At 36.0% G+C, this 15,291-nt stretch overlaps 1 pseudogene; it reads left to right on the top strand.

Moving 5' to 3' along the window:
* Positions 1-1,629: 1,629 nt before the first annotated feature.
* Positions 1,630-2,221, top strand: LOC105295133 (annotated as a pseudogene).
* The last annotated feature ends 13,070 nt before the right edge of the window (positions 2,222-15,291 follow it).

The following is a 15,291-nucleotide window of genomic DNA, read 5'->3' as shown; positions in this document are numbered from 1 at the left end:
CCTTCCCTTACAGGGAACTGAATGGTGCAAATATTTTTAGAAGCTATATCAATCTAATTGAAGCACATAGCATCTTTTCCTGTTTGTGCACGGGAACATGCTACCAAGTTCTAGGGGATTTCAGTGTGGAATAGTGGATTTGTTGCAAAGAAACATTGTTAAACCAACTCCAGCCTACAAGTAGCTTGTGATGTACACGCCTAGAAATGCCTATTTATAAATACATTTTATGTAGCATCAGGGGTTTGTTTACTTTTGTCACTTTGCCACTAGCAGTCCCTTGATCAAACAAGGTCAAAGACAAGGAGAATAAATTCCCTGGGCCACTCCCAGCACAGATTTGTCAGGAAATGTTCACCCAGGGTGTCCTGATGAGAAAAGGAGAGCAGTTGTCTGTGGGCGTTCCTATGAAAGTAGATAATTTCTCAGTCTTTTGTCTAATCAATGGTGAGCTTTATGCACCTTTTACTTCTTTCCTCCTTGAGTCAAAAAGAAAGCCAGGGAAGATCTAGGCCTGAGGGGTGAGAGCAAAGGAGAACGGCTTGTTAAAGTGGAGGTCAAAAACATGGAGGAATTGGAGAGCTCTCACGGACAAGGGTGTGCTTTTATCACTGTCCCCCAAAATATGAGTGACTTATGTGTCGTGAGACTTCCATTTTGCTTTTCTGCTTGTGTGGAGAAAGGCTATGACTAGATGCTGTCTGCAGCAAGGTGTGATCTGGCAAGGGGGGCGCAGAGCTGGGGCCTGAGGGAAAAATGTTGATGAGAGCCAGGACAGCCCTCACACCCTGCTTTGCAAGGATGTTGGGATTGTACCTTGCAGCCTGATCTAGTCCTGTCCAGTAATATGGGAACAAAATAAAATGGAGCTCGAAGAGGGCTGGAGACACAGATGACCTGGGGTCGGCTTAGAGGTGTGAATAGAGTAGTACTCCCTTAACCACAGTTTCACTTTCTATGGTTTCAGTTTCCTTCAGTCGACTGTAGTCTGAAAATATTAAATAGAAAATTCCAGAAATAAACAATTCATGTTTTAAATTGCATGTCATTTGGAATATAGTGATGAAATCTCATGCCATCCTGCTCAGTCCCACCTGGAACATGAATCATCCCTTCGTCCAGAGTTTCCGTACTGTATAAGTTCTGAGCCCGTTAGTTACTTGGTAGCCATTTTTGTTTTCACACAGATCGTTGTGGAATTTCAGTGCTCATGTTCAAGTAATTCTCATTTTACTTAATAATACCCCAAAGCGCAAAAGTAGTTATGCTGGCAATTCGGATATGCCAAAGAGAAGTTGGAAAGTTCTTTCCTTTCAATGAAAAGGTGAGTACAGTTCAAGAAGATATTTTGAGAGAAAGAGGAAAAGAGAGGAGAGAGGAAGAAGAGGGAGAGAGGGAAGGAGGGAGGGAGAGAGAAAGAGAGAGAGAGTGAGCATTCACATAACTTTTATTATGGTATATTGTTATAATAGTTCTATTTTATCATTATTGTTGTTAACCTTTTATTGTGTCCAATTTATAAATTAAACTTCATTATAGCTAGATGTGCATAGGGAAAAACAGTATATGTAGAGTTCAGTACTATCCTTAGATTCAGGCATCCACTGGGAGTCTCAGAATTTATCCCTCATGGACTGTAATAGCTCTTCAAGTAAAAAAAAAAAAAAAAAAAAGGCCTCCAATAAAAACTACATTGCAAAAAAATGGGGAAAAAAACATAATATAAAGAGTAAAAAAGATGAAGAGGCAGAGCCTGAAGAATTTGATTTGTGGTGGAAAAAGCACAAGACCAACACTCACGAAGTCAATGGAAAGGTGGAATATTTCCTGAAATGACAGGTTATACAGAGTGACATATTGAAAATGTGAAGAAAACTTAGATTGTCCAGAGTTTATTAAAACATTCTTAGTTCTCAAAGGGCTGGTAAAGGAAGACAGTACAAAAAGAAAATCTATCTGACAGTGAATCTAATGATAGCAAATTAAAGAAGAGATGCTGCTGACAAACTAAAAGGCTTTGCCATGGGTCTTGATCCTGAACAAATAATTGATGCTATAGACAGCAGTGGAGAACTAATGTTTCTCATGAAATGGAAAGATTCAAATGAGGTAGACTTGGTGCTGGCAAAAGCAGCAAATATAAAGTGTTCTCAAATTGTAATTGCTTTTTTGTGAAGAGAGACTAATTTGGCATTCTTGTCCAGAAAATAAAGTTCAATAATGGTTTACATTGCTATAGACAGATATAGATAGATCAGATTAAATATGTATAAAATCTGGTTCTTGGTTTATCAGTGTAAAGAAATAACTACATTCTAATGAAAATCAAGTGTGATATAGTCATTTTAAAGCAGTATTGGGGGAGTTTTTGTTTTATTTTGTTTTTGCATCTATAGCATGGGTTCCTTTGAAAAACAAAGAAAAAGCTTTCTTAGTTTCTTCCTTTACCAGAAAAAAAAAATTGATATCATGGTATATTATTTCCTCTGTATTATCAAGAACAGCTTTCCTAATGTAAGGAAAAATCTTCAGAGACATCACTCAATCGGAATGTATGTTTAGCTCAATATATGCCTAAGGACCATTCTGTTTTGTGTGTGTGTGTGTGTGTGTGTGTGTGTGCGCGCGCGCGCGTGTATAAAATATATAAGTAAATGGTTTCCTTCCTTCCTTCATCCCTCACTCTTTTCCTTCCTTCCTTTCTCCTCCCTCCCTTTCCTAATATTCTCAACAAAACAAAACAAAACCAACCATGCCATTTCACAATCATGGATAAGCCCATATTTCTGGGATATCATCATTGTGAGCAACCTAAGAAATAAGTCAGTTCAAGTTAAACTGCAAATTTTTCTGAAGCCTTAATCTTTCAAATGAAATAGATAGTTCTGTTAATTAACTGGACAATTTAAATATAGTATAAACTAAACTGGATAATTCAAAAGCAGCCATATCAGAATCCATATCTACATCTACAGTCATATGAATACAAATTTATTTGCAAAAACCTTGATAGGAAAAATTTATCACTACCAACAACCTACTCACCCAGATGAGAATACTAGACAAATCCTGGTGTGTTGTAATTAGCCGAGCAAAACTTAGTTAAATGGACATTTGAAAGTTCTTTCTAGTGAAACTTTCCTTTATAAAAAGTTGAAATCCCTGTGCTATATTGACTAAAAGGTCAATGTCTTGGACTTTGCTCATGGAGACCTAGTCAGGTGGTTAGAGATGTTGACAGTTTAGGACCAGCTGGAATAAATGGGTGAACAAAGTATTATAATTTAAACTACTGATCTGCATGGTTTTTCTTTACTCCCAACTCATTCCTTACATGTAGGCTCAATTTTTTTTTAAAATTAAAATTATTAGGGTGACATTGGTTAATAAAATTATATAGGCTTCAAGTGTACAATTCAATAATATATATATATTGCATCGTGTGTTCACCATCCAAAGTCTAATTTCCTTCTGTCACCATATATTTGATCCCCTTTACCCTTATCTACCTTTCCCTCTGGTAACCACTTAATTGTTGTCTGTCGTCTATGAGTTTTCGTTTGTTGCTTTCAGTTTTATATCCCACATGTAAGTGAAATCATATGGTTCCCAACATTTTCTGACTTACTTCGCTTAACATGATTATCTCAAGATACATCCTTGTTGTTTATATTCCATTTTATATATGTAAGACATCTTCTTTATCCAATCATCTATCAAAGGGCCCTTCGGTTGTTTTCATATCTTGGCCACCATGAATAACTCTGCTATGAATATCGGGGTGCATATATCTTTATGGATAAATGTTTTCAAATTTTGGGGGTAGATACCCAGAAAAGAGATTGCTGGGTCATATAATTTTTTCTTAATTTTTGGAGGAACCTCCATACTGTTTCCATAGCAGCTGTACAAATTTACATTCCCATCAGCAGTGTATGAAGGTTCCTTTTCCCCCACCACCTCTCCAATACTTGTTAGTACTTGTCTTGTTGATAACAGGCTCAACCTTTTCAATATTTGGGTTACTGGTTTACCAGAAGCCTAAACGTTATATATTATTTACTTTATTGTGAATACTGGTAAGCAGTGATCAATAAATACTTTTCTATTAAAAAAAAATAGATATGCAAACTTCCACTTTTGAAAATCGTTAATAGCTTAAGACATTTTAGCTTTTAATTTCTTTCTTTGTTAATTATTTTAGTTATAAGCAAATGCTTAAAAACATGTTTCTTCAAATGTCCTTGGGATTCATTGCTATGTGAACAATCTCACCCTTTATCAGTTTGCAAATTTATCTTTTTATCTTCAAATACTTAATCGTTCTGTGCCTACTCCTCCTCCCCCCACTCTCTGCTTCCCTCAGATTTACCTGGAATTTTGAGGAGGACCTCTGGTCACTTCATTATAACTCTTTGGCCTTTACATCTCCTCAAAAGGATCATCAGGCCATAAAGGCTACTATCATTGGGTAAAAACTGTGGGAAACCAGTCCTTATTGCCTGGCTAGGGTCAGGGGCTGTGAGTGGAACAGGGAGTAAGGAGAGTCCTCTAGCTAGGAACAACATTTTAGGCATCACGGGCAAGAATTATATATGCTTTCTTCCTTAGAAACATTGTCATATATGTGGATTAAGTTCTAGAATGCTATGATGATGGTGTTTAGTACATTCATGGTTAAATAAGATATAGTGGCACACTTGTGTTTTAAGATTCTTTGAAAACTGGTATACATGTGTATATATAATGTTATATATCTATTATTTATCTACTTATATTTTATATTTCTATATAAAATTTTTGTTGAACTAATCATTTATTTAACCTGACCTTTGATTAAGAAGAACATATTCCTCAATTATGCTTGATAACAGAATTTGTCACATTTCAACTTGAATGAAATGATGTAGGGGAGTTATATGCTCATAAATGTTTGTTTTTTTTTTTAAATCATGTCATCATAGTAAAAGATCTGGTCATTGATCACAATCTTCTTTTTCAAGTTGTCTCTAACATTAAGTTGAACAATAACTAACTCATAGTTCCCTCTACCACTATTACAGAATCATTAAATTTTATATGGGCAGTGGTTGTTTCATAAACAATTTCAGTCCTTTCAGTATTAAAAAAATGTTTTTGTATCCCAGGTGAATTTCACACATTTGTGAAATTCTGAATGTGCTATTGATTAAAATATGTTTTTAAGACACTCTTGAGAATTTAAAGAATAATCTTGGTATAAATCAGCATTCAAAAATGAGATACACACAATTGAGGAAGAGATCTTTATAAAGTCTGCAATAAAAGTATTTAGAAACCCTGAAATAAAATCTTTGCAATTTAGGTCTTGGGAATGAATTTTTAGAATATATTTTAAATGCCATTTTCAACATTTAAACCTTAAGATTTATTTCCAGCAAAACTTTATTAAGGTATGCTTATCAATAGATTATTGTTCTTTTAAAACAAAACTTTAACCAAATTAGAAGTGTGTTAGTTTTTGAGTTCTGAGGATTATAGATATGTGACATTTATACTTTCTTGCACACACAGAGAAAAAAAGCCATTCTGAAACAGAAAACTGTTTCATTCCATAAGCATGCCATTAATGCATGATTCACGATGTCATAGTTTGGATGAGGTAATCAAATTCCTTAGATGAATCAACTGAAGGCAACTGCTTCATTTAGGAATGATTTAGAGATATGTAAACTGAAGATAATGGGTTGAAAGGGAGAGAAAAAGAGGTAAGTGTAAGGATATTACGGAAAATGCAAAATGATTAAAAATGATCATTATGATTATTGGGCCAATTAAAAAAGTTTACATTCATTTGTCTTTCAAGGACCTACCTCCAAATAAAAGTACAGCTCTAGTTCTACTGTTAACAAGTACATATTTGATATTGACAAATGGACATGCCATCATTTTGAGACTGAATTTGAAACCCTTGGGAATCATCATAGAATGAACTAACATTCTTTAAAAATCCCAGCCCAAGAAAGTTCTCAATAATAATTCATGTTTATAAGGTGCTTTTTATTCAACTCTTAAGATTCTGTGTATAGATGTGTTTAAATATACATGGTCATATATTACTGTCACCATACATCATAGCCCAAATGTTTCAATTCCTTAGACATAAAGCAGCTCTTTATTTCATACATGAAAATACAATCTCTACCCTTGCCACGCAAATTCTCCACAAATAGCACCTTCTTATGTATGCTTCTTTATTGCTTGTGCTCAAAGATTGTTAATACAATCTTTTCTTAAAGCAATGTTCTAAAAATTCTTTAAAAACAAAACACCTGTGTTTTCTGGCAGAACAACAATGTATCAGCCAAAATAGCTTTATTTAATGACTGACTGTGGTTAGCTAGCGCCCCATAATTCATTTCATAATTGGAAAAAAATGTAACATTTGCTGACATCATGTGAGTGCTGATCTGGACCCACTGAAGAGGGAGTTTTCCAATAAAAACGATTTAGTTTTCCACTTCATAATTCAGGAGGAATTTAGGATTAGAGTACTCATGGAGTCTAGAAATGATTTTCATTTTATAAATTTTAGCTCAAAATTTGGACAGGAAGGAAGACTGAACATAGTTTAACTTCCAAGCCAAAATTTCACCTGTAAAATGTCACTTCCTCTTATGCACATTGATACCAGTCTGAGATCAAATATATTAAGCTCTAAGGAGAAAATAGTGTTAGACATGAAAAATCTAATGGGCGAGGAAAGACAGGGTTACCATAAGTTCTATTCTGAAAGTTTTTTAAAGTACTTAAAGTTTCTTAAGTACAAAGCACTCGAACAATGTACTCATCTGATTCTTATCTACCTGTAGCTCAAGTTTATTTGAAAGTTTCCAGTGCAAAATACACATGAATGGGGTCAACAATTATTTAAAAGTAATGCACTATCAGCTGTAGTGGTATTATTTGATAATGATATGGTAATGGATTCAAAATTTTATACAGTGTACTGCAAATACGGGTAAAGAATATCTAGCCTAATCTTTCTTAAGAAAACTCATCTTTATTATCAGGGAGGAGCCAGATAAACTTATTCTTAAAGTTGCCATCTTCAATATTTTTGTCTCCTCATTTAAAGTCTTGGGAATACTCTTAATTCTCTAACTACTGCTCTTAATTCTAACTACTTCTCTCTACTGGACTTGCTGGACCCACCCGCCTATTTACCCTGAGCAGCTGAAATGGCTGAAAAAAAACCCCAAAAAACACAACTGTGTGTCCTGGTCTGTCTTTAAGTTCCACAGCCACAAACCTTAGTTGGGCACTCAACATGTCCAGACTCTTACTGTTATAAAGGACAAGGGTCTCAGGGTCTGGGCGGTTCTTACTAAATGCTATTCTTCCTAAATGTTAAAATGTAACACAGTATTTTGCAGAGGTAAGCTGTAAACAGGATGAACTTGACAGGAACCCACAGGGATAAGTGTAACCAACCTCCCTTAAAGAAGAAATCAACATGTAATCAACCAAATAGTGTATATGAGCAATGGCTGAGTCTCCTCCCTCCTGGAGATAGAGCTTTGGATGTGAATCCCGTCTCCTTTTCTTGCTGTAAGTAAATAAAACTACTTAACGACGACCATGTCTTGTTCTTGAATAGAACACCCCAACCAGTGAAACCTTTGAGTTTCATAACATTACTAAACTTTAATAATTTCACCATCCTATAGTCCTATCTTAGTCTGCTCAGGCTGCCATAGCAAAATGCTATAGACTGGGTGACTTAAACAACAGAAATTTATTTCTCACAGTTCCAAAGACGGAAATCCAAGATCAATGCCAGTCAATTCCAGTTTCTGGTGAGGGCTCTTTTCCTGGCTTGCAGAGATATTCTTTCCCTCCCTCCCTTTTTCTCTATCTCCCCTTACCCCAATCCCCTTTCTCTCCTTTCCCTCTCTCTTCATTTTCTTATAAGGTCACAGTTCTATCAGGTTTGGGTCCCAACTTTATGGCCTCATTTAACCTTAATTACCTCCTAAAGACCTTATCTCCAGATACAATCCCATTGGGAGGTTAGGGCTTCAACATATGAATTTTGAATGTGAATTTACAAATTATTATTTTACTCCTTTTTGAAACTCTTACATTACTTAGCCTCTTCCCTACCTTCAATGCTCACTAAGTGTATCTTATATTTATTTATCAGGAAAGTAGAAGCAATTAGACAGGAATTCCATTGTCCCCCATGAAAACTACCAGCCTACTCCTATCATTATTCCTTCTCATTACTATAGATGATGTGGCTTGTCCCAAGCCAAAAACTAGCTGGTCGAAGGCCTCCATGGTGTTCCAGATCCTTTCTAGTGAATTAGTTTCTGTAATTAACCCCTCTCTCTCAAATCAACATGTCCTTTGAACTGCTGTTCCATTTCTCTGCTGCCCTTCATAAAAATGTTCTTCAAAGAATTATCTAGATATTGTTCTCTTTACTTTTCAACTCACATTGTCTCCTAACTTACCTCAATTGGACATCTGTCCCTTCAACTTCACTGACCTTGCACTTGTCAAGATTACTAATAGCCACTGTATTTCACACCCCGAGGGCCATTCTGTCATTCCTCTCTTGCTTGCCCTCTCAGCAGTATTCAACAAAGATGATTATCACTTCCTTGTACTTTTTAAAAAACCCATTTATTTTTTAAATTTTGTATTCTGCTAAGAACACTTAACATGATCTTCCAACAGATTTAGGTGCACAGTATCTTGTTAATTATAGGCACAATGTTGTACAACAGAAGTCATTCATATTCCTTCTTGAAACAGTTACTTTTCTTGAAGTCCATGACACCATACTCTCCTGCCTTCCTTCTATTTCATTAGCTGCTGCTTCTTAGCCTCCTTCATGGGTTCTGCGTCTCTTCCTGAATGTCAAAGGTCAGAACACTCCAGGGCTCTCCCTTTTTTATCTATCTATACAGTTTTTCCAATCAACCTCATTCAGTTCCATGGCTTTAGATACTATATGTCTGCTGGTGATTTCTGAATCTTTGTGTTCAGATCTGACATCTCCTTTAAGCTTCAAATTATGTATCCAGGTCTTTTTTTCACATCTCCACATTAACTTTAAATAGGTATCTCCAATTTAATGTGCCCCAAACAAAACTTTTATTTGTCTTTCCCAAGTTTAATCCTATGAGGCCTTTTTCTCAGTATATAGGACCAAAAATCTAGGAGTCAACATTCAGTTCTCTCCTTCCTTCATTTATAGTCACATCTAAACCCTTATTAAATCCTGCTGACTTCACCTCTAAAAGTGTTCTGAAAACTTCCACTTCTGTTTCTACTACTACCCTTTGTAGTCCAAGCCACCAGAATCTCTCTTCTGGACTATTTCCACAATCTGTTAACTGTACTGGGGTTCCTTCCTGTTCTCCACTCCCAGTACAAATGGAATCCCAAAAGAACAAATATGTAGTAGCCAGGTGCTTTTTAAAAATAAAAATCAAATCACGACCTTCCTCTACTTGAAATTCCTCTAATGATTTTTTATCAAGATCAGAATAAAATCAAAAGTCTTGGCCTAAAAAACTCTAGGGCTTACAGCATTTTCAGTGTATTCTATGAAGGAATTAAGTACTGCAAAATGATTTCACCGTTAAGTATGATGTTAGCTGTGGGTTTTTCATAGGTGCCCTTTATCAGGTTGGGGAAGTTCCCCTCTATTCCTAGTTTGTTAAATGTTTTAATCCTGAAAGAGTATTGAATTTTGCCAAATACTTTTTCTGCATCATTTGAGATAACCATATGCTTTTGTCCTTTATTCTACTAATATGGTATATTACATTGATTGAGTTTCATATGTTGAACCAAGCTCACATTACTGGGAGGCTGCTGGATTTGGTTTGTCTGATTTTAGATCTCATAGAATGAGTTTAGACGTGTTTCTTCCTTTTCTATATTTTGAAAGAGTTTTTGAAAGATTGGTGCAAATTCTTTATTTTTGATAGAATTCACCAGTGAAGCCATCTGGGCATGGACTTTTCTTTGTGGGATGTTTTTGGCTATCAGTTCAATCTCTTGACTTGTTATAGGCCTATTCAGATTTTTCTATTTCCTCGAGTCAGTCTTGGTAGTTTTTAGCCTTCTAGGCATTAGTCCATTTAAACTGGGTTGTCTAATTTGCAGTATTCCCTTATAATCCTTCTTATTTCTATAAGATCAGAACTTATTACTTATTTTAAAATATTATTTACTTTAGTAATTTGAGTCTTTTCTCTCTTTCCTTGGTAGTGTAGATAAAGATTTGGCAATTTCAGTGATGTTTTCAAAGAACCAGCTTTCATTGATTTAATAGTTTTTTCTATTCTTTATTTCATTTATTTTTGTTTCGTTTATCTAGATTCATTTAAATTCTCCTCTCTTTCTCTCTGTCTCTCTGTGTGTCTCTCCCCTTCCTCCACCCCCTTTCTCTGTTGGCTTCTCTTTCAGTGGATACATTTTCCTAACCCAGATGAAAAAGATTCTCTCTCTCCAATGGTTTCAACATCCCAAGATTAAGTTTCACACCTATCTCTGAATCAATCAGTGTGACCAGAGATACTGAATATGTGATTACAGTGATTGAACTGGCCTGGGACCTAGACCCCGTAGGAAGCTAATGGTGGAATCAGCCCCAATTACCTACAGTGACAGAGAGTTGGAGAAGAGAGCTTTTTCAAAGGAAAATTGAGGAGCTCTTATGAGAAGAAAGAAGAGATGTTGGACAAGCAAAAACAACAAATGACCAATGTTCCTGGTGTCTTAGATCATAAGAATCACCAGAACAAATATTCAAAACAGAGATTCCTGGGTCCTACTCCATTCTTATTGAGTCAATCATTTAGAAGAGCTGTCTAGGAATTGGTGTTTCTATCAGAATTAATGACTGTTCCACTTGCTTCTGCTAAAATGTAAAGTACTTGGAATATTCTCTTTTTCCGCCCGACTGAAGATATACCTCTCAACTAGATTATACACCCAAGCTAAAGAAGAGTGAACAATTATTGACTGCATTTAAGTTGTGTAGATATGCATCCTCCGAAATTGGTATGGGGATGATCTGAAATCAATGATACTTCTCCAAACCATCAGGGAATTATTCACCCTTTTGTTTTGACTTCCGCAGTATAAAACCAATAACATGTTTTATTTTAAAAAGGAAGCAAAAATAAAAATAAAACAGAAAGCTCTAATTCAATTCTTTCTTTTTTCCTCCCAAAAGGCAAAAATAGGTAAATAGTTGCACTCTGAATTTGTTAAAAGAGGAGACCATCTTTTTTGTGTTCTGAATTATAGTCACACTCCTTGTAACTAAACATCTGTTTGGGCTTCTTTATTTGAAAAGAAACTATACTCGACAAATTGAAAAGTCACAGTGAACACTAATGAGTTACTTGTTGGTTATATGTCAGCTGTGATGGCTGATTTAAGCATGTGATGTGGGAAGTCGCTCTGAGAATGTAGGTTTACTGTCTCCTTTGCACTTTCATAAAGGTGTGTTGGCTTTTCTGGATTTTATGTACCTTGTGGAGTTGAGTTTTAAAGCCAATACGTACCAATGCCAAAGATATTTAAGCGATAACGCATACTTTTATACAATTAGCACCACGGAACTCATGTGCTTTGATATGTTCAATGGTAATAACAATAGCAACAATACCAACACAAACGACAATAAATTGAAATTAAAAATAACATTTATTGAGTATTTTTTATATACCTACTACTATGTTAAACACATTCCTTGAATAATCTCTTAAATACTAACAACAATCCTATACGGTAGTTGCTATTATTATCCCTATTTCATGGTGAGGAAATAGAAGCACCAAGTAATTCACTTAAGTTCATATAGCTATGAAATGGCTGAGACAAGTTTAGTGCAGTCTGTCTCCATCCATATCCATCCACCCTTCCCTCTTAGTGACTAATGGGTTTACAATGCCAGTGGGGATGTGCTTGGTGGTAATGTGTTCAGTTGACACACAGGAGGACAAGATTAGCAGGATCATCTTAAGTATGACCAAATCAATGACTTTCATTAACTCAGTACTCCATTCGGCTGAATGAGCTTAGCACAGACTTGGGTGTTTTGGAACACTTGGAATTGATTAAAGCCTCGCCTCTGGGTTGAAGCCTCCTGGGCTGGGAGTGAACAAACTACAGGAGGCCCTGCTGTCTGCTGGTGTGGGATAGACGGATTAGGTTCACAGAATACAGGCAAATGAATATGCAAGTAGAAACCTGCACTCTTTAAGTTCAATGAAAGCAAGAATCAAACTCATTCACTTATAGCCACCACTAAGAAGTCCTAATTTCTTCAACCTGTGTCTCTAAGGATAATTTTTCATTTTCTTCATAATTCATTTCTATATTAATTTTATTTCTTTGAAAATGATTGTAGATTGTTCAAAAACTTGTTTTGGTATTTTTACTAGCCTCGTGGAAAGTAGAAAGTTAGAAAGTTATGATCTGCAAAACTGGTTTGAATTAGGTGCACAATTTTGAGTCCATCAAGCTGGAGAAAGATTTGAACTTTCCAATACTGGTTTATCATCCTTTTTATAAAATGGGTATCAACAAAAGAGAAAGGGAAAGCTTGCCTCAACAATCCTATGCAAAGAGCCTCCCAGTTTGTTTTTTCTTTAATTATTGTCAGTCCTTGAGAAATGTACATATCTGTTGCAATAAGCAGGAGTTGTGGCATGCTCTGTGAAGATGGGCCAAACCTCCTGCAGGACTATGTGAATGGAATTCAGTATACACTGCAGACTAAAAATATTGTAAGAGCATTCCACTCTTCTCATGTGACTTTTCTTTCTTTCTTATTCAGTTGTATTCAGATCTCTGTGGGGAGCAAGTGAGAGTCTGTGGATTCAATGAAAAGTAAAAGCAGTGGATGCTTCTACAGAGCCTTCTTCCCATCCTTCAAGGTCTTCATTTGTCTACAACACTTGATAGATCAGTTTAGTCCAGAATTCACTGATAAAGGAAAGATACTGACTTGCACTATTGTGTAAATATAAAAAGCCCCAAATCAAAACCCCTGCCAGTGACCCCAAGCCCTAAGCTCTAGGAACTATGGGACTGAGACAAGAAATTGTGAGAGTCAACAATGGCACTGACAACCATACGTTATTGACTCAGACTGATTGGAAATTAAAGCACCAACCCCAGAGGAAAATTTGCAAAGAAATCAGGGAGTGCTCGAGTACTCTGTATTCTCAAGCTCTTGTTCTTGCCCTGGCTGGATCATTATTAGCAAAGACAAGTAGAAAAGCTGCAAAATATTTTTGTAAGCTCTTCTCCCTATATAAAAGTTGTCATTGACTAAGGTCTCATATGAAAAGCTGGGATGGCACTTGGTTGATTTATATTGTTTTGCCTCTACTTCTGAATTGATGTGACTTTAGGGAATTCATATCACTTTTGGATATCTTTATTTGTTTTCATTAACAAAGAGTGAGGTAATCATATCTTCTTCCTTTGTAATCCTCCAAGACAGTTATCAGTCGGGCTATGGACAATGATGTGTTGAATTCTGAGCGAAGAAGGCTCGGATGAAATTTAGAATAGTTTCCCTCTTCACTGTTGTATTTTCTGTTTGTTAAGAATCAGTGTAGTTCCTCTGCATCCAACAGACAACAGAGTAGCACAGATATGTCCTGTCTTGTTTCTGGTATCTTCTTTCTCTCCAAAACATTATCAGTGATTTCACCAATAGGAAAGCAGAGTCTGGGAGATTAGATTTGTCAGTTAACTTGCACTCCCTCTGCTGGTTAGAAGGCTTGTAGTTTTTTCCATGACTCCCAACTCTAAGATTAATTAATTAATAATTAACATATTTATTTATTTTCAATAAAGTGCATACTTTCTGGAGCATAATGAACTTAGAATAGATTTGTGATATTGTATGCATTTGGAAGCACCAACCCCAGAGGAAAATTTGCAAAGAAATCAGGGAGTGCTCGAGTCCTCAGTATTTGGAAGAGTTGCCATTTTATTTGGCATGAATGTGAAGTCCAGGTTCATGAAATTAGGTTTTGTCAAGGTGGTGTTATCAAGGATTAGCAAATCTATCCAACTCCTACTTTCCAATGGCACATACAAATAAAGCACCAGAAGTAATACTTATCTGGCATCATGTGTCAACCATTGCCTTTAAAAACACTGAAGGGGTAGCTCAGTGCACATGAGAGTAGTCTGATAAAAGCAGCCAGAACATTAAATCTGTTCAAAGTCATAGGTTCATAATAATATGAAAAAAACCCTAAGCAGTCACCTTTAAGTGATGATAAAGAATCAATTCATTATTTGAACACTGGTACATAAAAGGGAAAAAACAGCAACAACAAGCAATTAGCCTGTCTTTTCGTGTGAATTACACTACTGAGTAATCTAAAGTAGATGAAAGAAGTATTTCTTTCTATAAATATTCCAACCAATAAATGTCGAGGCAATGATAGAATTAGAATATCTCCATTTTGTAATCCCTAATCAATTAATGTATCAAGGCAGCAAGCATCAAAGGCTACTAACATCACATATAGAGCTACATCACATGCCTCTTGATGAGAAAACACACCACAACCTATGAACTTGGCAGACGTGTCGAACCTGAATCTGATCAAGCCTTGATCCACGTGCCAGTCTGCAGGAAATACAGAGGAAGTGTTGAACTGCATCATGAGCACGCAGTTATCAAAATCCAGACTGTGGAAATCTCTACAGGTCAAATGTCCTGGGTTTTTTAACAGATAAATTGTAAAGAAAAGAAATGGATAGAGAGGAAATCTCTAGAATAAAAATGACTTAAAAGAGATACCAATTTTTTTTTAAAGTGGCAAGTCTTAACCAGAGTGTCTGAGGGGTACTCTTGGGTGATAAAACTATGAAGAAACTGAAGGAATGATTATGATACTAGTTAGGTTGGTGCTTACTTCTGGGAAGAGGAAAGGTGTTGAGTTTGGAATGGGACATGTGGAGGTGCTTCAAGGATGTCAGCAAAGTTGTACATCTTGACCTGGATGGTGGTTACAGGATGCTCACCTTACAGCAATTCATTAAGCTATGAATTTGTGTAGTTTTGGTTTCTATGTTTTTTAATCATAACAATTTTTTAAAATAGGCATCCAGAATGAGAAAGGGACCTTCTCCCTATTACCTCTCTCCCTCTTCATCCCATTTCTCTCCCTCTCTTGTCTTTCTGTCTCTCTCATCATTATGATTATTCTTCCCAGGTTCCTGGCCCTCAGCCACCCTTTAGACCATAGC

This window comes from Pteropus vampyrus, unplaced genomic scaffold, assembly GCF_000151845.1.
Source record: "Pteropus vampyrus isolate Shadow unplaced genomic scaffold, Pvam_2.0 Scaffold4, whole genome shotgun sequence".
In the NCBI taxonomy this organism is placed as follows: domain Eukaryota; kingdom Metazoa; phylum Chordata; class Mammalia; order Chiroptera; family Pteropodidae; genus Pteropus; species Pteropus vampyrus.
The sequence above is the reverse complement of the archived record's forward strand: the minus strand, read 5'-3'. Positions and strand labels throughout refer to the sequence as shown.